Here is a 22723-nt window from a genome sequence, read left to right as displayed (position 1 = left end):
TATCAAAATGCTGGGGAATACACAAGTGACAATCATAACTTTGAATGTGAATGGGACGAACTCATCCATAAAACAAAAACAAATAGGAGAGTGGATTAGATTCAAAAATCCTACCGTATGTTGTCTACAAGAAGCACACCTTAAGCAGGTAGATACTCACAAGGTTAGAATTAAAGGTTGGAGCAAAACCTATTGGGCCTCAACTGATAGGAATAAGGCAGGAGTTGCAATCATGATATCTGACAAAGCCAAAGTAAAAATAGATCTGATTAAAAAGGATAGGGAAGGTAAATACATCCTGATAAAAGGGAGTATTGACAATGAGAAAATATCAGTAATTAACATGTATGCACCAAATGCATCCAAATTTCTAAAGGAGAAACTAGTGGAATTGAAGGAGGAAATAGTAAAACTATACTAGTGGGAGACCTGAACCTACCACTATCACATTTAGATTAATCAAATAAAAAAATAAATAAGAAAGAGGTAAAAGATATGAATTAAATATTTAAAAAATTGGAGTTAATAGATATATGGAGAAAGATATATGAAGATATAGAGAAGATATAAGAAAGATAAATAGGTATATGGAGAAAGAAAGAGGGAAAAAAGGGACAAAAAGGGATACGCCTTCTTTTCAGCAGCACATGGTACATTCACAAAGATTGACCATGTACTAGAACATAAAAACATGGCAAACAAATGCCGAAAAGCAGAAATAATAAATGCAACCTTTTCAGATCATAATGCAATAAAAATAATGATCAGTAAGGTACATGGATATCCAAATAAAAATTAATTGGAAATTAAATAATATAATTCTCCAAAATTGGTTAGAGAACAATTCATAGAAACAATTAGTAATTTCATTGAAGAAAATGACAATGATGCTACATCCTTTCAAAACCTATGGGATGCAGCCAAAGCAGTACTCAGGGGAAATTTTATGTCCTTGAATTCATATATTAACAAATTAGGGAGGGCAGAGGCCAATGAATTGGACATGCAAATCAAAAAACTTGAAAGCGAACAAATTAAAAATCCCCAGAAGAAAACTCAATTAGAGATCCTAAAAATTAAGGCAGAAATTAATAGAATTGAAAGTGAAAGAACTATTGAATTAATAAATAAGACTAGAAGCTGGTATTTTGAAAAAACAAACAAACAAACAAAATAGATAAAGTACTGGTCAACCTAATAAAAAAAAAGGAAAGAAGAAAACCAAATTAACAGTATCATAGATGAAAAGGGAGACCTCACCTCCAATGAAGAAGAAATTAAGGCAATCATTAAAAACTATTTTGCCCTATTATATGACAATAAATATGTCAATCTAGGTGATATGGATGAGTATTTACAAAAATATAAATTGCCTAGATTAACAGAAGAAGTGATAGAATTCTTAAATAATCCCATATCAGAAAAAGAAATTGAACAAACCATCAAAGAACTCCCTAAGAAAAAATCCCCAAGGCCTGATGAATTCACAAGTGAATTCTATCAAACATTCACAGAACAATTAATCTCAATACTATGCAAACTATTTGACATAATAGGCAAAGAGGGAATTCTATCAAATTCCTTTTACCACACAAACATGGTACTCATCCCCAAAGTCAAAAACAGAGAAAGAAAACTACAGACCAATCTCCTTAATGAACATAGATGCAAAAATCTTAAATAGGATATTAGCAAAAAGACTCCAGCAAGTCATCATGAGAGTTAATTCACTATGATCAGGTGTGATTTATACCAGGAATGCAAGGATGGTTCAATATTAGGAAAACTATCTACATAATTGACCATATCAACAAGCAAACCAACAAAAATCACATGATTATCTCAATAGATGCAGAAAAGGCCTTTGACACAATACAACACTCATTCCTATTGAAAACACTAGAAAGTATAGGAATAGACAGGTCTTTCCTAAAAATAGTAAACAATATTTATCTAAAACCTTCAGCCAACATCATCTGCAATGGGGATAAACTAGATGTATTCCCAATAAGATCAGGAGTGAGACAAGGATGCCCATTATCACCTCTATTATTTAACATTGTACTAGAAACACTAGCAGTAACAATTAGAGGAGAAAAAGAAATTGAAGGTATTAAAATTGTAGAACTTTGCATGTATTATAGGAATCCCATTGCTTGACTTTTTCGAGGAGTAGGAGAGGGGATAGGTGGTGGAAGAGAATAGATTTCAAACATTTTTAAATGAATGTTAAAAAGAAAGAAATCCAATGAAAAATTACATTAAATTACTTCTTCTATCCCATAACTACACACAAAGTCAACCAGGAACCATAGGTAACAGGAAAGAGGGCTGCCTCAAAAGCCAATCCTGCAGACAAAAAAAAATGAATAGCAGCTTCCCAGAGACCAGCTAAAAATACATATGAAATCTCTGGAGATAGAAAGAGTAGAAGACTTCCCAGAGAAAGAGTCAGAAAACTAGGGCAGTAACCTTGAAAGCCACCAGTGCCATGTGGAAGCATTCTGACCAGGTAATCCAGGCCCAAGACCCCAGGTGCCTAGATCTCTGGCCTAAGAAGCCATAAACAATTCTGAAGATCCTATATTCTGAGTCTCAGAGATCGAGGGTGGAGGTGGGGGAATGGATAACACTGGGAGATGGAGGTCAGAGCAAGAATCCATATGGCCCAGACTCAGAATAAGGTGGGGTCACCCACCTCTCTGGCAGCAAGATGGTGCAGTGAATAGAGTAACAAGTCTTAATTCAGGAAGACTCATCTTCACGAGTTCAAATTCAGTCTGACACTTAATAGCTAGGTGACCCTGGACAAGTCACTTAACCCTGTTTGCCTCAGTTCTTCATTTGTCAAATGAATTAGAGAAGGAAATGACAAACTACTCCAATATCTTTGCCAAGAAAACCCCAATTGGGGATGTGAAGAGTTGAACCCAAATGAAATGACCAAACAACAGTAACCAACTTGCCCAAAAGCATAGTAGGAAACAGAGGTGGCCCTAGCACAATGTACCAATTCAGAAACTAAGACTGGAGAGGTGAGTAAACCAAAGAAGATATTAACCACTATGAAGAATAATTATAGATCCAGAAATATTTCCAAATGTAACCCAATAAGAGAAAGTTACTCCATAACAGTTCAAGGAGAGATTAGAAGAAAAAAAAAGCAGATTTTCTACAAGGACTCCATGAATACCTAAAAGAAATTAGTCAAAAGATTAAAAAAAAAAGAAAAGAAATAAAATCTAAGTAGCAAAGACTTTAGAGGAGAGTAAATACCTTAGGGGAAAAAAGTGATAAACATCACCAAAGTGATGGACCCCCTGAAAATTACAGAGGATTAGACAAACGTCAATAACTTCAGGAGAAAATAAGAAATATTAGAACAATATCAGAAGACTGAAGAATAGGAGTAAGTTATCTGATATCAGAAACAACTGATGTGGACGACAGATCAAGGAGAGAGAGTTTACGGATCTTTGGATTCCCCAAAACCATGTTTAAAAAAGAGCTAAAAAAAGTTAAAGCTAAAAAAATATTTAAATTCTAGTTCAAGAAATCTTAAATAAAAATTATGCAGCTACATTAGATATTACCAGATTAAAAATACAAAGAATCCACCAATCACCTCCTAAAAGAAGCCTGCAAATCCTGAGGAATGTCATACCCCAAATCCAGAGCTTTTAAGTCAAATACATAAGTAACATGAGCAACCAGAAAGAAGTTCAAGTACCAAAGGACAATAATCAGAGTCATACAAGTTCTAGCAGCTTCTACTATAATAAGAAGAGATCTTGGAACATAAAGTTCCAAAAGGCAATAGATTGACACTTATGCCCATGAATAACTTACCTAGCTAAACTGAGCATAATCCTACAGAGGGAAAATGGATTTTTATTAGAAAAAGATTTTTCAAGCATTCTGATGAAAAGCCCAAAGCTGAGTAAGAATTTTGAAATGCAAACACAAGTCAAGATAAACCTAGGAAGTAAATTTATTGGAACAGTTAAAAGATGTAGTTCTAAAGATCAAATAGAGGGAGAAGAAATGTGTTCCTTCATAACCTTAATGTCTTCAAATGGTATTGAGGGCATTAAATAAGAAAAGCAGAGAGTCTAGGAGTTATCTTTTGAGAGTTTTAAGTAGAGAAAGAGAAAGGAATCTAAAAGGAATTTATTTGTACAGAAAAGGGAAAGAAAGGGGTAATACTTGCTATTTCTCATAATTAGAATGCATGAAACTGAAAAAGGGGGTGGGAAAGCAGACATCAGATGAATTTCATTCTGTCTTATCTGAATAAGGCAAATTAAGGTTGAACACACAGAATCATAAAAAATTTGGTATAGAAATACTTCAAGCTCAACAGGGAAATGGGTGGAGATAATGACAGGGTGGATAGAGGGAGTATTATACCCAATATGGGATAATCACAAATAAAACAAATTTCCTGATCTTGAAGAGGAAAACAAAAGGTAGGGAAAGCTAAGAACTGGGAACCAGAGGTCTCTAACAGTTGGGAACTAGCTGAACAAATTTTAGTACTTAAATATAATTCAGTATTTGGGGCCTGAGAATTTATGAAAGAGATTTCAGAGAATCCTGGGAAGTTTAAACTTATACAAAGTGAATTTATCAGAATATAGAGAGCAACAAAGACAACCCCATTGTAAAGAAAAACATCTTTGAAAACTAAAGAATTGTGATCGAAGAAATGACCAAAGATGTCTCTAGAAGGCTTAAATTGAAACATCTCATCTCCTGACAGAGGTGATGACTACAAGGGGCAGAAAGAGACATGGTTTTTTTTGGACATGGACACTATGGATTTATTCTGCTTAACTATGCTTATTTGTTAAAAGGGCTTTTCATTTTTTCTATGTTGGGGGGGAAGGTGTTAGGGGAAGAGGACATAGTTGCTATTAGTGGTACCAAAAAAAAAGGAAGGTCATTCAAATATTTTAGAATGCATAGAGAAAATAGAAGGAAGTTCAAAAGGAAGCACAGAAAAGTTCTAAAAGTAGCATGTCAAATGTAGTAAATATTTTTTAATTAAGTGTGAAATGTACATGCACAGTTTTATATACAATCCTCCTTTTATGTTCTACTCTACATATGAAGATCAATTTTAAGTTCTGAATTTTAAAATAAAGCTAAAATAACAATAAATATATGTTTGATTTTTTAAAAATCTGGGTGTGTTTATGTCTTCACCACTATGGCCATTTATTATCCAGATTCTTTATTTATGTATGCATGATCTTCAGTAATGGCCTATTTTTTCCTACAATTTTTGTATACTTTCCTCAATTATTCAAGAAGAAATATAGACCCACAGGACAGCACACATACCAATATGCATGAGCCTACAGGTACAAATAAACATACACACCATCAGACATGCAGATACTTGTGGACAACCATATACACTATATCCATAATCACAGACATGAGGCATCGTCATATGGAGTCACTCCCAGCTCCCTAAATCCATATACACTATTTCTTTTAAGATTGCCCAGGGTTTTTTTTTAACTAATTTCTTAAATAGAAGTAGACATATGGGATTATATGAAGAAAAACAGGCAAAACATAGAATGCGTCTTCCAAAGAAAGGCAAGCATTTAATTGGTTGAATTGTCTATTTATCTCGATCAATATGTGAAGTCTTATAGGATTTCACTTCATTTCCTTGAGTGAAAAAAACACCCCTACTCAAAATGCCCACATTACACAACAGAAAACACCCAAGTTCTCTAGAGATGTCCTATAGGGAATATTCAGACCAATATCATGTTGAAACTACTCCCAATCGATCCTACCACTAAAAAAAAAAAGGCTTTTACAAAGAGATATTGTTATAAATATGTCTAGGGAGAGACACACATATGTATATATAAACACCCATATATTCATAGACACATGCATATATGTATATATACACAGATATGATCATTCCGATGTACTAGAAATCATGGAAAAGATGATGGCAGATCAGAGGTCAGATGGTGAAGACCTCCCAGCAGAGCTTGCCTGGTCTGATCTCTTAGGAGGCTGACCAGTCCCTTTGATGGTCCAAGAAGCTGGTTGCACAGGTCTGGTTTCTTTTTAAAATCTTGGCTAAATTCCCAGGTGGACATTCCTAGTTTGCAATTTCTTGGGTTTAGACCCATTCCCTCTGCATCACCAGGACATTTGCTCTGATTAGGAGTGGCAACTTGGATTTAGTATGGCTTGCTTTTAATGGGAATTCTACCAACAGTTTTTAGCTAATACAGCCAAGGTTGTTTGTGCCAATGTATTACCGTAATGGAGTCCCACTTGAAGGTGTCTATAAAGTGTATAATAAAGAATTCATGATAAACATATCTGGTCCTTCTGACCAGAATAAACAATAATTTTGTCAAGGTAAACAGGCATGCTCATCACTTGTATCTAACTATCAGCCTGTACATTCATTTTGTTTACACACTCATATGCTTAAAGTACAGATGCTCATTATAAATTCAAGATGGTGTCTCTCTTGTTGAGATGTTCCCATGCCATTAAATCCCCTAAATACTAGCAATAGATCATAATGATGTATAGCAAATCCATTTGCATTTCATGATAATACCTAATTCATATTATTTCATGCTTACATTTATTCAAAGGGATATGGAATTGAGGTTATATGTCCTAGAAATGGGCTACCAAAATACAATTTATCACTTAACCAAAATGTAGAGGTGCCTGAAAGCTAACCCTTACAGATCCAGGACCTCTTCTTGTACTGTATAGACAGAAACCTGGATTCCCAAGGTATCCTTTCCTTCTGTTACAAGCACTGGGCAGGGGAAATAAACTACTTAATTAATTGATTAATTAAATCCATTTACTCATGTAGCAATGATTTTACTGTCACTCTTCCAGAGTAGATTATGTTGGGATGCCAACCTTCTCTAACTAATTGATTTCTCTTCTTTCATATGCCCCAGCGTGACAGCAATTTGATTCCTGGTACAAATCTGCCATGTTTTCATACATCAGCACAGAATTCACCCTTGAGTGGATGCTGATTGTAGGGATTAAGGGCAATTTCTGAGATGGAATTGGGGGTGGATTTACATAATGATCTTTGATTAGTCAGAGAATTTTTATTATAAGAGAAGGTGGAAGAACATTGTTACACAACATTAATTGGTTCCATCAGGTCTAAGTCTGACCATTTCAGGGTCTCCTTTCTTAGGGGCAAGATTCCTTTAACTCTCTTTCATTTGGGGTAAATGTAAAAGAGTAATTTTGAAACAGCTAAGTCATAACCTCATGGCACTCCAGGGATATAAATAGTTCATGTCTAATAAGTGGAAGGCTTGTTGGTTCAGGGAAAAGAAGCAAAACCATGAAAAATAATGGTCCTGCCGATATTTTCACTTGGCTACTATTTTCAATCTGCAGTCACCTGAATTTGCTTCACTTTGGTGTGCTACTGAGCCCTTCAGGTGAGATGTACTAACATCTCCCCTGTAAACTAGATTGTTTATCCATGAACATCAACACTTTGACCTGGATTAAAATGAGATCACATCACATTTACAGCCCCAAAAGGTTCCACCATTTACAATTAAAGCAGGATACAATTACCTTTACAGTAAACATCAGATTGTTTCTCTTCTTGATGGCCAGAAGGGGAGAATCAATGTTCTGGGATTGGAAATCTTTCCCCAAAAAAGGCATCATCACACTTATAGTTGAAACATAGACAATCTTGAAAAATATTGCTTTTTTTTTTGCTCTAAAATCTCCTATACCTTCCCCCTTATCTTCTTAATCTTCTAGCATACCTTTCTTTTATACAACATGCACGTTCTACTTTTACCTCAACTCTGAAAATGAACAATCACAAAAAATGAGTATTATTATAAAACAATATTATAGAGATTTGTTTCAGTTGTGTCTGATTCTTCATAACTCCATCTGAAGCATTCTTGGCAATGATACTGGAGTGGTTTGCCATTTCCTTCCCTAGCTGATTTTATAGATAAGGAAACTGAGGCAAACAGGGTTAAGTGACTTGCCCAGGGCCACACAATTAGAAAATGTCTGAGGCTGGATTTGAGCTCAATTCTTCCTGATTCAAAGTCTGATGCTCTATCCACTGTGCCATATAGCTGCACAGAAAACTAACAGAGGGTTGATTAGTATAGCAATAGTATTTATTAAGCACAACAACATAGCTGAATATCCCCGAGTGGTCAAGAGTCTCAACTTGTAAAGAAGTGGAAGAGAGGCAGCTAAGAGATTCAGTGGATAGAAAGCCAGTCCTGGAGATGGGAGGTCCTGGATTCAAATATGAACTTCTTAGCTATGGGATCCTGGGAAAGTCACTTAACCCCAATTGCTTAGTCCTTGCTGTTTTTCTGCCTTGGAACCAATACCTAATATTGCTTCTAAGATGAAAGGTAAGGATTTCAAAATTAAAAATGAAAGAAGGGAAAGGAGTTAAGTAGTTTTACAGCACCAATTATGTGCTGGGTTATGTGCTAATTGCTTTTAACAAATATTATCTTAGTCGATCCTCATAATAATATTATAATGTAGATGCTATAATTATCCCTGATTTTACAGTTTATGAAACTGAGGAAAATAAGGATTAAGTGACTTGCCTAGGGTCACACAGTGGTAAATGTCTGAAGCCAGATTTGAACTCAAGTCTTTCTAACTTGAAGTCCAAGGCTCTATCCATTGTCTGTCCACCAACTGCCTCTGTGGGGCTTGAAGTCTTGTAAAAGTTGGAATCTGTGGAGCCAAGGTTGAAGGTCTTGAAAGTTAATAGAAGTTTTGGTGATCAGGAACACCTGATGAGGTCTCTTTCAGCAGGGGACATTCAATGATCTGGGAATTAAAATCTTTCAAATATAGTATTAAAGTCTTACAGCACTTTAAAATGTGTCAGACACAAAGTTAACTGAGAGGAAATATATAGATTATAAATAGATAGAGAGCTCTCACCTTCAGAGCCATAGAGATCTGAGTTCCACTCCTATTTTCTGACACATGTTGGCTGTGTGACCATAGGCTCAACTTTTCAATTCTCTAATCCAGTGGTGTTAAAATTCAATAGGAAAAGGGGGCAGCTGTGTAGCTCAGTGGATTGAGAGCCAGGCCTAGAGATGGGAGGTCCTAGGTTCAAATCTGGCCTCAGACACTTCCCAGCTGTGTGACCCTGGGCAAGTCACTTGACCCCCATTTCCTACCCTTACCACTCTTCTGCCTTGGAGCCAATACATGGTATTGACTCCAAGATGGAAGGTAAGGGTTTAAAAATTTTTTTTTCAATAGGAAAGGAGCCCACTAAATAGTACCTGATGGTCCCATAGAAAACCACACATTAACAGTATCTATATTCCATTGTATTTTCTCTCATTAAATATTTCCAAATTACATTTTAATCTATTTCAAGTCAAACTGGAGAGTAACCTTGTTTTATACATAAAGATGAAAGGTGGCCTTTTGTTTCATTATTTCAACCAATTACTCGATATATCAATGGAGCATAGATTGAGATTCAGCAATATTTTTATTATTCAAAGAGCGAAGCAAACAACCATACAGAAGGAAAAAATAAATATTCTCTAATTGTCCGATTATCATCCAATGATTCCACAGTAACCAGATATTACAATAACCTATACCTTTACAGCAACTTAACAATCCAAATCCCAATTTCCAATAGCCAAGCTTTTTCTCTCTCAATTGAAAATACATTAAGATTTCTGGGTTTTTTTCTAATCTAATAGAAACTGTTTCACACACATGTATCTCTAGATATAATAGCTTACTTGAGGTCTTTTGTCTCATTTCTTCCTAGATTAACTCTTGATACATAAGGAATGATTTAGATAAATACAAGGAAGCATTTCAAGTCACTTTTTTTTAAACCCTCACCTTCCATCTTAGAATCAATTGGTTCCAGGGCAGAAGAGCAGTTAAGGGGTAGGCAATGTCGGTTAAGTGACTTGCCCAGGGTCACACAGCTAGGAAGTGTCTGAGGCCAGATTTGAACCTAGGACCTCCCATCACTAGGCCTGGCTCTCAATCACTGAGCTACTAAGCTGTCCCCTTCAAGTCACTTTCAAGATTTTGTCTGGTCATATTACACAGCTACATTCTTGTTCAATTGTGTCTAACTCTTCATGACCCTTTGAGGGGTTTTCTTGGCACATAAAAGTTACTAATATCACATACCCCAAAAGTCATTCAAGTGTAATTGTACCTTTTACCCACTACACTACTAGGTCTATACCTCCAAAGAGATCAAAGAAAGAAGAGAACACATATACAAAAATATAGTAACTCTTTTTGTAGTGGCAAAGAACTGGGAATGAAGAAGGTGCCCATCAGTTGGAGGATGACTATGGTATATGCATACTGTGGTGTATAGGAATACTATTATGCCATAAGAAATAATGAAGGGGATAGAGAAGCCTAGGAACTCTAGTATGAATTGATGCAGAGTAAAATGAGCAAAATCAGTAGAATTATACAATAACAACACTATAAAGACAAACATGCTTGAAAAACTTAAGAACTCTGACCAATGCAATGACCAACCATGATTCCAAAGGACTGACGATGATACATGTTATCCGCCTCCTATCCAAAAATTACATTTTTGGTACATTCCCAATATGGGGATTTGTTTTGCTTGCCTGGTTATTTGTTACAAGGATTTCATTTTCTTTTTTCTTTCCCAGAGGAATAGGGAGAGAAAACAAATGCTTGCCAGTTAAAAAAATTTTTAATGTGAAAAATGTGTGTGTATAAATATATGTGTTTATTATATATGTACATATACCCTCACCATTGCATAAACACACATATTTTCTTGGCCCTTCCCTGGATACCCCCATTATGGTAGGCCAGATCTTAATTCAGCTTTAGGCAGGTAGCCAAGAAGCTCCTAGTTTCCCCCCTAGCCCTCCTATCTTGCCTGCTGGAGAAAGTTATATTTCCCATATTAGCTACCTAATCCAGGAAATCTTCATGGATTGCCTGGACTTTCTGGGTATTAAATGCATCTTGCCTTTGGCCACATCAGAGAGAATGATACTGCCCCATCAGCATTTTCCTCAGAAACATTTTTTTTCAAGTGGTTATGTGTTTTGGCTTTTCCTTTTAGCTTTGTGACTCATCAGCTTTCCAACCTTGTCTCTCATGTCTCTGTGCCTTGGATCTTCCACTCCAGGCAGGCAAGCCTATACTCTGTGCCCCACACCCCCTTTCCCTGTCACAACTTCCTCCAAACCATTCTCCATCTGAGACATTTCCCCCCACTCCTCTCCTCCCAAACCATTACCAATTCTTCCCTCCTCCAAGGAACCCAGCCTGACCTTTTTGGTTCTCACCCCATCTCTTTTTTCCTCTCATCACTCCCAGCACTGATATCCAGAGCTCTGTGGTTCATGATCCTGAGAGCACCCAAAGGGGAAGATTTGACCATTTGCCCACCTTTCCACCCTCCAGTGCCCAGTACAAGACCATACACAGCAGAGTTATTGATTGACTGACTGACTAGAAAAGAAGTTCCAGCCTCAATTCTTCCCCTCTATCTTCCTAATTAATTTGATGTGTCTCTCAGAAACTCCACTCCCAGAGGGGTCTTTTCAAAGGAAGCAGAGGGGGTGTCAGAGGCCTTGCTCCTCTCCCATGCCTTCCCAAATAGCCTAGTATTTCAAGCTGACAGCTCTGATCTAGGTCTCAAGCTATTTTCCTGATGGTTTTATTCCAAAGTCATTGTCAGGGTCATGTTGTTGAAATCTACCAAATGACAGCAGCCCCTGACCCTGGTGCTGAGCTTTACACATTTTACAGGTACAAACACCATCAGGAAATTACAGAGCCAAAGGCAGAAAGACCTTGAGAAGTCATCTTGGTCATTCCCCTGTATCCACCCAACCTGCTTTCCAACAATCTAAATAGATAAGGATCTTCTCTAGTCAATATTCTTTATAAAGGAGATTGCCACTTTCTCTCTCTCAGGCTACACTTCTATTGTCTAGCAGGCTTCACTTTTAAGACTTTTCTGATGTCTGACCTCAATCACTACTGCTGGTATTACATGTTTACTTTTGCTGTCCTCAGAAAGTGGACAAAGTTTCTATCTCTCTTATTTGACCAGATACATGCCATACTAGAACTAGGGAGCTGACAATTACCTGGAGAAGGTCATTTTCCTTTGATACAATTTAAGAAGCCTAATTTATTAAGTGCCTGCTATGTGTCAAGCATTATGTTAAGCTCTGGGGATACAGAAAGAGGCAGAAGATAATTCTTGCCCTCAAGGAATCCTCAATCTAATGAGGGAGACAACAAGCAAACAAATATATACAAACAAGCTACATAGAAGAGAAATAGGAACTAATTACACAGGAAAATCACTAAAATTATGAAGAGTTGGGAAAATCTGCCTGTAGTTGAGGTGTGAGTTGGGACTTAAAGGAAGCAAGGAAAACCAGTAGGCAGAGATAAAGAGAGCCTTCCAGAGTATAGGGGACAGCCTGAGAAAATGCTCAAAGCAAAGAGATAGAGTCTCTTATTTGTGAAAGAGCAAGGAAGACAGTGTCACTGAACCAAAGAACATCTAGCAAAGAGTGAGGTAAAAAAGACTGGAAATGTAGGAGTGGGCTAGGTTATGAAGGGTTTTGAATACCAAATGGAAAATTTTTTTGTGCTGGAGGCAGTGGGGAACTACTGGAGTTTTTTGGGTTGGTTGGGAGGGTCAGATGATCAGATGCGACCTTTAGGAAAATCATTTTGGTGGCTGAGTGGAGGATGGATTAAAGAGGGGAGACTTGAAGCAGACTGACCGACCACCTGTAGGCTATTGCAATAGGATAGGACCTGCAGTAGAGTGGTGGTGGTGTCAGAGGAGAGAAAGGAGCACATATGAAAGATGTTGCAGAGCTGAAATTGAAAGGACTTGGCAGCAGATTGGATATGGGAAATGAGATATAGGAATCGAGGGTGGTGCCAATCTTCAGGACATGGAGGATGAGATTGCCCTCTCCAGTAACAGAGAAGTTAAGAAGATGGAGGGAGTGCGTATTAAGGGAATGAGTTCTGGCTATGGTCAGCCTTTTCTTTGATGATGAGAATAGTCTTCAGACTGCACTTATTCAAACAACTTGGATGTAAAATGTTAAAAAACAACAACAACAAACAACCTCTTGGTCACCATCATAAGCTAATATATTGAATTGTCATAGCTCTCACCCATTTTTTCAATGTATTTTCCTTCCTGGATATACCCCAGCCTGCAGTTTTACCCTCAATTAGCCTTGACAAACACAAAACTAAAGTGAATGGAAACAAAATTCCTTTAATGATCTATATATTTAATGATCTCTATATTCTACTTACATACCACCAAACAGTGGGTATTTGGAAACTATTATAGAGTGAAGTTTTCCTTTCTCTGCAGTGGAATGGTGTTATGAAAAGAGGGCTAGATTGGAATCAGAGCTCAAATTCGAATCCTAGTTCTGCCCCTTCTCTAGCTATGTCACTTTAGGCATTAAGATTTCTCATAATTTCTTTGGAACTAATTTTCACAATGTGCCTTCTCAAATCTAACATTCTATGAATCTGTGATCCAGATGTTTGGCATTGTATAAACAGCCTCAGAGTCTATAGTACTTCAGTGTACATGGCTAACATTTTTAGCAAAACCACTGATTCATTTCTTCTTCATTTGGGACAGAAGTGGATTCCTCCAAGAATTGAGCTCCAGCCTCAATGGCCTGAATATCTCTTCTTTCCACTTGATGACCTTGGTCTTAGTCGTAGCTTAGGGTCATTAACATAACGATAGTGAAGATGGAAGTTTTGAAAAGGGCTCCTGGCCAATATGCCAGGATGGGGAAGGATGCCAAAGATTCTGGCAGACAGCCGGACTTTCAGGCAGCTGGTGTTATTTCCAAGGGACCATAGTTAGAATGCAAAGCAGGATAGAAGTGAGGGAATGCTGCTCACAGGTTGCCATGGTCCCCAAAATAGGTACCTGTCAAGGGAATGATGGGGAGAAATCATTTGAGAGATTGAAGCAGTGTACAAAAATTAATGTTTAAAATTTTTGTTAAATTATTTTGTCTACCCTGACCATTTTCTTTTTAAAATATTTTATTTTTTACTTATTTTAATATTCTTTTCTTCTTAAATTTTGAGTTACAAATTCTCTCCCTCTCTCCAATTCTCTTCCACGGCCACAGAGAAGGCAAGTAATATGATATCAATTATACATGTGAGATCATGCAAAACAAATTTCCATATTAGCTACATTTCTCCCCCAAAGCAAGAAAAATAAAGAGAGAAAATTATACTTAAATTTGCACTCAGAGTTCTCTCCCTGGAGATAGATAACATTTTTTTCAACAGGAATCCTTTTGTATCCAGACCACATTGAATAAAGTTTCTTTGAACAAAGTGCCTTCGAATCCACTTCAGACATAGAATAATTGAAGTTCTGTCTACACATCAGGCAAAGTAGAAGGTTAATTAAAATGGATCAGTGTAGACAATCAACTAGTCTTTATTTATTACATACCTACTCTGTGTGGGGCACTGTGGTTGTCACTGAGAGACAATATTTAACTAAGAGAGGGAGGGGCTTTCTTCTCAAGGGAATTAAAGCAGAGTGGAGGCATCTGACATTGGTAACTCTAATAAACACAATAAGAATGGTAGAGAGGTGCAGAACAGAATACTCTGTGATATCAGAGAGGGAATATTGCTACCTATGGATATGGGAAGGAGCAGATAAAGGAAAATCAAATTACCTGGCAGATGTGACCTTTTAATTGGGTATTATAATATGAATAGGAATAGAAAACATGAAAGAGAAGTTAGGAGGATTTGCCAGGTACAGGAAAGAGCATGATTATAGCTCAGAAGGAAGAAATGCAGAAAGAGTTTTGGGGACAGAAATAGTCCAGTTTGTCTAAAGCATTAGTATGTGTAGACGGGAGTAACATGAGAAGAGATTAGAAAGTTGGGGTGGTCTTACATTAGGTTGTAAAACCTAAATCAAATGATCTAAATCAATCATTCAGAAAATCTACCTAGGGACCTGAATTATTCAGATGCTATATCTGCATAAATCAAATTAACCCAGATGATTGCCAAAACTTCCCTTTATTTGCAGCAGTTCAGAATATGGATATAAATGATTTGTCAAAACAGCCTAGAGTCCACTAGTGATTTCTTGATATGTTGCTTTTGTTTTTATTTAAGGGGGGGGAATGGTTGGGGGGAAGCCCCTATCTTCTGTCTTAGAATAGATAACTAAGTATTGGTTCTAAGATAACAAGTGTAAGAGACTTGCCCAGGGTCACATAGCTAGCCAGTATCTGAGATCAGATTTGAACTCTGGACTTCCTATCTCCAGGCCTGGCTTTCTATCTACCCAGACACTTAGCTACCCTAACATTTTGCTTTTGAAGGCTCAAAGAGAGGACCCATCTTTCAAGTTGAAACAACTCAAAAATGATTCTTTGTCATGAAAACCATCTCTATATCATTACCTCTTTCTCCACAGAGACCAAGTCAAGGAGCAGTATAATCTGAAATATATGAATAGCTATCTGGGGATCAAATAGATAACTGGAGAATTGCTATTTTCTACTTCCCACTGGTGTTGTGGACCTGTCAAATTCTCCAGAACAATGGCTCTCAGTAGGTAGACTTCTTCTGGACAAATGCCCAGAATACCACTCCTTCCAGCTCTGTTTGCTGATGGAAAACAAAACCCTTTACTTCAAAAATGCCTTTAGAATAGATGAGATGAATAGTGTAGTTTTTCATGAGACACTGACAAAGGGCACCATAAGTGAACAACAATTCATTCAAGAAAGAAAATTCTTTTTTCTCTTAAATATAAATATGAGTATCAGGGGACCCCCAAATATGGTACAGTGGATAGAGCACTGGGTCTGGAGTCAGGAAAAGTTATCTTCCTGAATTCAAACCTGGTTTCAGACACGTACTAGCTGTGGAACCCAAGGGAAGTCACTTAATTGTGTTTGCCTAAATTCCTCATCTGTAAAATGAGCCAGAGAAGGAAATGGCAGACTACTCCACTATCTTACCAAGAAAACCCTAAATGGGGTCAAGAAGAGTTGGACACTTCTCAACAAAACTCAAAGGTCCACTGTGGACCACAAAAAGTCACTCTAGAAAATTCTTCTGACAAAGAATATTTTTCCCTAGAAGGAGTGTTCCCACCCTTCCCCAAGGTTTTTCTCAGGATAAGTCACATAATGAGGATTCATTGAGAAAGAGGAAAAGAGATCTCTAAATATTCCTAAGAATGTAGGCAAACAGCAGAGCTATAATAAAGATCTCTTGAAAACAGAGAATCACCTTTGTCATATTCTCACTGCCCTCCCACACTTGGTAAAAAAAAAAATCCTTTTAGCTTCTGACCTCTTCAAAAGTAAGTGGATTTTTGGAGTGACTATTGCATACATCTGAAGACACTGGTAGTCTACACACAGCTATTTTGATTTCTTTTCCCTTCTTCTGCAGACTCCAACCCAGGCACATTTACAAGGGCAAAGGAATCCTTTACCTTTATTTCTGCATCTAAGCTCCTCAACTCCAGATCTCACCCAAGCAGAGCTTTTGCCTTCACAGTGGGTTCATTCTAAGGGGAAGGTTTTTATTTTATTTTATCCTTTTCCAACAACGTTGCTCACTCCAGCAGGGTCAGAAGCTACTTCTAGTAGGGATAAGATCATCACAGCAGAGCTGAATATTGACACTGATTAATAATCAGTGATTAATATACTCTTGCATTCTCCTCTCAGTAGAGGGGGAGCAAAACTATCTTGAGTGGACAAACCACATGATTCTTGCAATTTGATCCTGGTTGTTAACCCCAACCCCTTTTCCTCTAGCTCTAGTATGAAACATAAAAGTATGTCTGCCTTCTCTCCTAAATTCACACGTCTGAAGTTTTTGGTTGCAGTTGCATCTGCAAGAACTTTAGTCTTTCTTAGTCTTCCATTTATTCTGGGGGTTTATTTTCAGCCCCCTCTTCCCCATTTTGAAAGCCTGTAGAGGGCTGGAGGGAAAGCCATATAGATGCCGCTGCATATGGGTGCCAGTCCAAGAGAAACACGAAATAGCGGGGACTTTGCCCCGGGACACAAAGAATTCCTAGCTTTGGCAAGCAATTCTCCTTATATTGTAGACACGGGCACAAAGGACTGGAAAGAAAGGAGGGGAGGGATAGATATGGGAAAAGACTATCTCTCCCAAGCGCTTTACTTGAAGTGTAATGGAAAGAGAACCCCGAGAAGAATTTGTCCAAAGACCGCTCTACTACAAGACTACCTGAGTGGCACTGGCCAAGTCACAAGCTCCTGTCTATGCCTGTTTTCTCCTCTTTAAAATGATGAGGTTGGTCTGGACCAGGATTTCGAAGCCATTTTTGCACCCTCTGCTAGTCAATTGAAACTCTAGACTCCTTCTCAGAAGCAGGTTTTTGATTTGAGGGGTAATTATTCATAAATTAAGGAAATGTCAAAATTCAGTTGGTGATAAGTAAAAATAAAGGTGTGATTGCGTTCCCCATCCAAGAGCAGGGACTCTGGGCCCCGACGATCTCTAAGATTCCCTCTCTCAGTGCTATGAGAGCGGTAGCGCTTCTCTGGGGAACATCCCTCAGGTTGCCTCGGCACTCCGCAAATTCCCGGGACAGAGGTAAGATGAGAGAAGCGCTAAATAGGAGCCAGCCTTCAGGAGCGGGCCAGGCAGCGGGGCTGGTTCCGATCTTCTACAGAGGAGCGTCGCTGGCTTTCCTGAACGCATTGGAACGCAGGGCCCAGCTCGAAGCGACGCACGGCTAGTTCGACGCTCGCTCGGACTAGGAGAAACCTCTCTCTTTTCTCCCTGCCTTTGGCCCGAGGAGGATGGTCTCTTTATAAAAACGAGTTTCTGACCACTCTCCGGCCAAGGCCAGTGGGAATTCCGGAAACCGAGTTTTCTGCTCTTTTGCTGAAGGAACGGGGGAGGGTCGGGACACGGACAGTCCCAGTCGGAGAAATTGAGAATTGAATTTGAAGAGACAATAACAAAAAGACCCAAACAATGCCACATTCCTGTCACTTCTGTGATTCAAACTGCGGGCGTTTTTCGAAGCATTTTTCTCTAGTTTTCGTTTCCATAGGGAAATACGGAGCTCCCGAGGCCCATCTGCCTCTGCCTTGGGGCTCCGGGTGAGAGCTCTTGCGTGCCTTGTGTTGGGTTGGAGATTTGCTCCCCCTTTCCCGAAGTCTAGGAGCGGACTTTTCTGGAGTTCCTATTTGGGCTGAGAATAATGAAGTCTCTCACCCGAGGACAGCGCTCTCTAGCCCTTTGCCCTGGAGGTGTGGTCCTTGTTGCCGGACCAGCTGGATAGTTCAGGTAAAAGTAGCCCCCAGCCGCTCCCCAACCTCCCCAACACGCACAAATCTCAAACCAAGTACCACCACGATTCTAGCCTATGCGTGGCCCTCCCAGCCACGTCTCGGGTTCTCGAAAGCTTGGAACTCCATGCGAATGTCTGAACAAATTTTCTGCTTCGACCTTCGCCGATTTTTGCTAGGAATTCCGTCCTTGGCTTTGTTATGGATGGAAAATGGAAAGACTGGGCTTTCCAGCTACCAAGCCTTATTTGAACTTCCCTTGGGTGGAGGAAATTCAAATAATGCAGATCTGGCCTGTAAAAACGTGAAGGGGGACTGCTCTCTTGCCAGTGGGTGCGGGAAGGTTTATTATCCCACTGCTTTTCTGTCCAGGTTGCTCTGGAACCAGAGCTGTGTTCTGTCCAGAGGCTCAAGAAAACAGTGGGCTGAAGAAGAATCTCCCGCCAGAGCTTCTCCGCCGAAAATCGTGTCTATGCAGGAAAGCATCAAGGCAAAGCTCCCGATTAATTAGGCCAAAATTCATTTGCCCGAATGACCTGAATAGTTAAGGCCACGCTGATTTTTCTACTCCTTCGGTTTCTCCTCAAATACCCGCATAACTGCCCTCATCTCACCTCCGCCTCTGCTGGGTGGGAGTGGAGGGCAGCGAACCCTGCCTTTCCCCCCAGAAATATAGAAATTTCCTGGGCACCGCAGTTACCTGGAGGATCAAGGCCAGATCATCTCGTCTCCTCCATTTGCCCCTCACCATCTGAGAGAAGTTAAGCAAAAACCGTTTTTCTCAGGCTAGTGTCATGGGAAGGGGGGAATGTTTTGGTAGGGAAGAGGATAACTGAGAACCCATCGCTGCTGTCCTGGGTAAGGAAATAGGTTTGCTGCCTGCAGTTTTTCCTGATGGAAAATGGTAGTGTGCTTCCACTGGGGGCAAGATTTTCTGCTTTTCTAAAGAGAATTCTCGACAGAGATCTGAATAAAGATAACTAAAAGCCGTCAGCTTGATGCTTCTGCCTGGGTCCCTTTGGGTGCTCAGAGAATCTGCCTTCTTGATCTGTTTTCTAGCCAATGCAAGGGAGATGAAGATTAACTTTGTTTTCCGTCGGGGCGGCCGAGGCTGTAGCTGAACCAAAGCTACGGGAACAGTTTCCACCCTAGGACTGTCCGGGATGTCTGTCCCCTGCAGGAGTCCTCGCAGCGCCTCGCCTTTGAGATCAGTATATAAGCCGTAAGAATCTTCCCCTTTTCTGCTCGTGCCAGGGTCGTGGCCGAAGCAAGTGACACCGCAATCCCCTTTGTCTCAGTACAGGACAAACAGCAAACCCACAGAATGACCTGGACGAGACTGGGACCTGTCGGGGCACCCACCGCGGGGAGGGGGAAGAGATGTGGTTTGTTTCAAGGATTGATCTCTTATGGAAACTCCTGGCCAGGTGGATTGGGTTCCGAGAATTAACGCTATTTCTCTGACTCTGTCTGGGAGAGATGGGCTCAATAAGTGATGCTGCCGAGTGTTTGGGGAGGAAACTCCAAGGTAGAGGGAAAGAGACTGCAGCCTGACCATGAATATCCATGTCCTAGTCCATGTCCGCACACACAGGTAGACACCAGAATGCTTTCCTGCACACCCTACCTTGCCATCTCCTAGGTTAATATGCATATAATATACGGTCAGTGGCACCCTGGAGAAATCAACAGATAAACTGACCCGGAATGGTAGCATGAATTATAGACAGAGTTGCTGCCCACAATCACCTGGACATAAGAATGATTCACGACTAATTAAGGAAGGGCTTTTAAAAAATAGTTTTCCTTATCCAGAAAAATTCCTAATCTCCAAACTCATGAGATGAAAAGCTTTTGGAATATAAAGACCCAAAGGGGAAGAAATTAAAACCATGTGGGAGCCTGTTATCCTTCTTGTCCCCTCTGCTACTGGAACTGTTTCCGGAGGTGTTTTCGGTGGCTCTTAAAGAAAATTAAATTACATCCCAATACGCTTATTCAATTAGGAAAAACAGTTATTTTATCTACTTGAGCAATAATTTGTAGCGGATTAAATATACAAGAATAATAGCAGAATAGCGACTTATCCTTTGGCCATTTCTAACTAAATCCCATCCAGAAAATATAGGAAGAAGGAAAACTCGACCACCTCATGACCAATCATAATATACAGGCTCTGAGACACGAACTATCTGAATAATTCGGGTTCTAGGTTAGTGTAGAGGCTACCAGTGGCTTTAAGACTCCCTTTCCTGAGCTGATATTTGGCCAAGCCTTTCCCCTACATGGGTTCAGTTCTCTTTGCTCTTAGTCCCCCACCCACCCATCCACTCACCCATCTCAATTCCCGACTCCTCAAAGTAAGCAGATAGATAAAGAGATGCCATTCCTCCCCTCCCCCCATATCCTGGTTTTCACCTTCTTCCTGCTGGTCTGTGTATTACCTGAATTTCTCCCTGTCCTGAAATTCGTCTTTCTCTTAAACTGGCTCAGATTAAAAACTCAATTAGCAGGGGGAGGGGAGTTTTCCTCACCTTAGGAAAATCTAGAAAGTCCTTAGCATCAAAACAACCTTAAGCCTCCTTTTGGGACTCAAACATGATGACTCCAAGTACATTTATTCATTCTTGTGTGTACTGATCCATATAATAAACACATGTATTCATATCCGTGGTTTTATCTTGAAAACAGACACATGCACACATGGGCTAATATGTACCTACCCCATTAATGGCTAAGAAAAGACTTCACCTACATAGATAGAGACTTAATTCGTCAATGTCACTTATTTCCAAAGTGTCCCTGTTCATATACAATCAGAACTGGGCGCAAACAGTAGATACATATCTACTAACCACCTAATGACAGACCCCCTTACAGATAAATATGCCTAAGGGGGCCCTCAGTTATACAGAGAACTATACACACCAAATGGCGACACATTTAAACCTATCTCTACATGCATGTAATTAAACATAGCTCTACATGCATGGAATTACCACACAGGTACATACATAGGCACAATTGCTTGTGTGCACATACACACACAAGCGTTATCACATTTAGATCCATAATCATGTAAAAATAAGTCTGTCCAAGCATCAACTCATAGAACTCCAGTAACACTGGCCAAGGTCCATCCATTCCCATATATTTAATTATAGGACTCCAAAGGAATGAGCAAATATGGCCACCTTTGTACAAAGAGATCCGTGCCCCCTTCCCACATGAGGATGGACCCCCAGTCACATACACATGTATATTAATTGCTTATAGAGCTTCTTACAGGCACTCCTTCTACCCAGGATTCCCGGTGGTGGTTTGTATACAGAGTTCCCTCCAGGACAGGACTCCATCTAATTGGATATCCAAGGTCACTCTCACGACAAAGAGAAATCTAGTGTTACATGAAAACATGCATACACCTGGCCCACTTTTCCAGGTGGAGGGGCCAGAAGCTCCAGCAGCCTGAGCAAGGCGGTTCGCTGCCCCCATTTACTGCTGTGTGGGGCAGTGGCTTTTCCCCCACGCCTGGTCTTTTTTTCAAAGTGACCAAATGGACCGAAAGCCCCAAATCAGTTAGTTAAAAGGGAAAGAGAGCGAGCCTTGGTATCTGAAGTCAGGAAGGGGTGAAGATAAGATGAAGGGGACTCGCGAGTTAACGCTTCCTGGCCCCTGCCAGCAGATATTCGCGTCTAACTCGTTCTGAGAAGAAAAAAAGAAAGACAGCCAAAGGAAAGAATCGGCTAGGGAAACAACCTGAAAACCCCCATCAGTCAAAAAGAAGTCGGCAGGAAACAAGAGAAAGCCAGCTTCACTGCGATTCTCTTAAATCTGAGAAATACTCTGAAACTCTTTCAAGGACACCCCAAACCGTGCCATCTGTATATTAATGAATCTGGGATTGGCTGAACCTATGACATGCTATGAAACCTCTCTCTGAACATACCCACAGCTTATTTTTCTAATTTCTCTGAGATAAATAGCTCCTTTCTATTTATTCACAGCCCTGAGTACCATTTCCGTTGACTCCCTTAGAGAAAACTGAAGTTATTTCTGTATCAAGCCACGTCTTTCTTTCTCGCTGGCCAAGGCATTGCACCTACCCCACACGTCTAAAATGCAATCACACGTGTTTCTATTTGAAGAAAATCAGAAGTTACTGATGAGCCCAGAACTGGGGAAAAGAAGCATGTGTTTGTGTACATGCGGTAACCAACACTCACCGTGCTTCGAGATATACAAACCGCCTTTACGCGTCAACAGTTTTTTAAGTCTCTCAG

The sequence above is a fragment of the Monodelphis domestica genome, chromosome 5, assembly GCF_027887165.1.
Source record: "Monodelphis domestica isolate mMonDom1 chromosome 5, mMonDom1.pri, whole genome shotgun sequence".
Classification (NCBI taxonomy): Eukaryota; Metazoa; Chordata; class Mammalia; order Didelphimorphia; family Didelphidae; genus Monodelphis; species Monodelphis domestica.
This window is presented reverse-complemented; position numbering follows the sequence as displayed.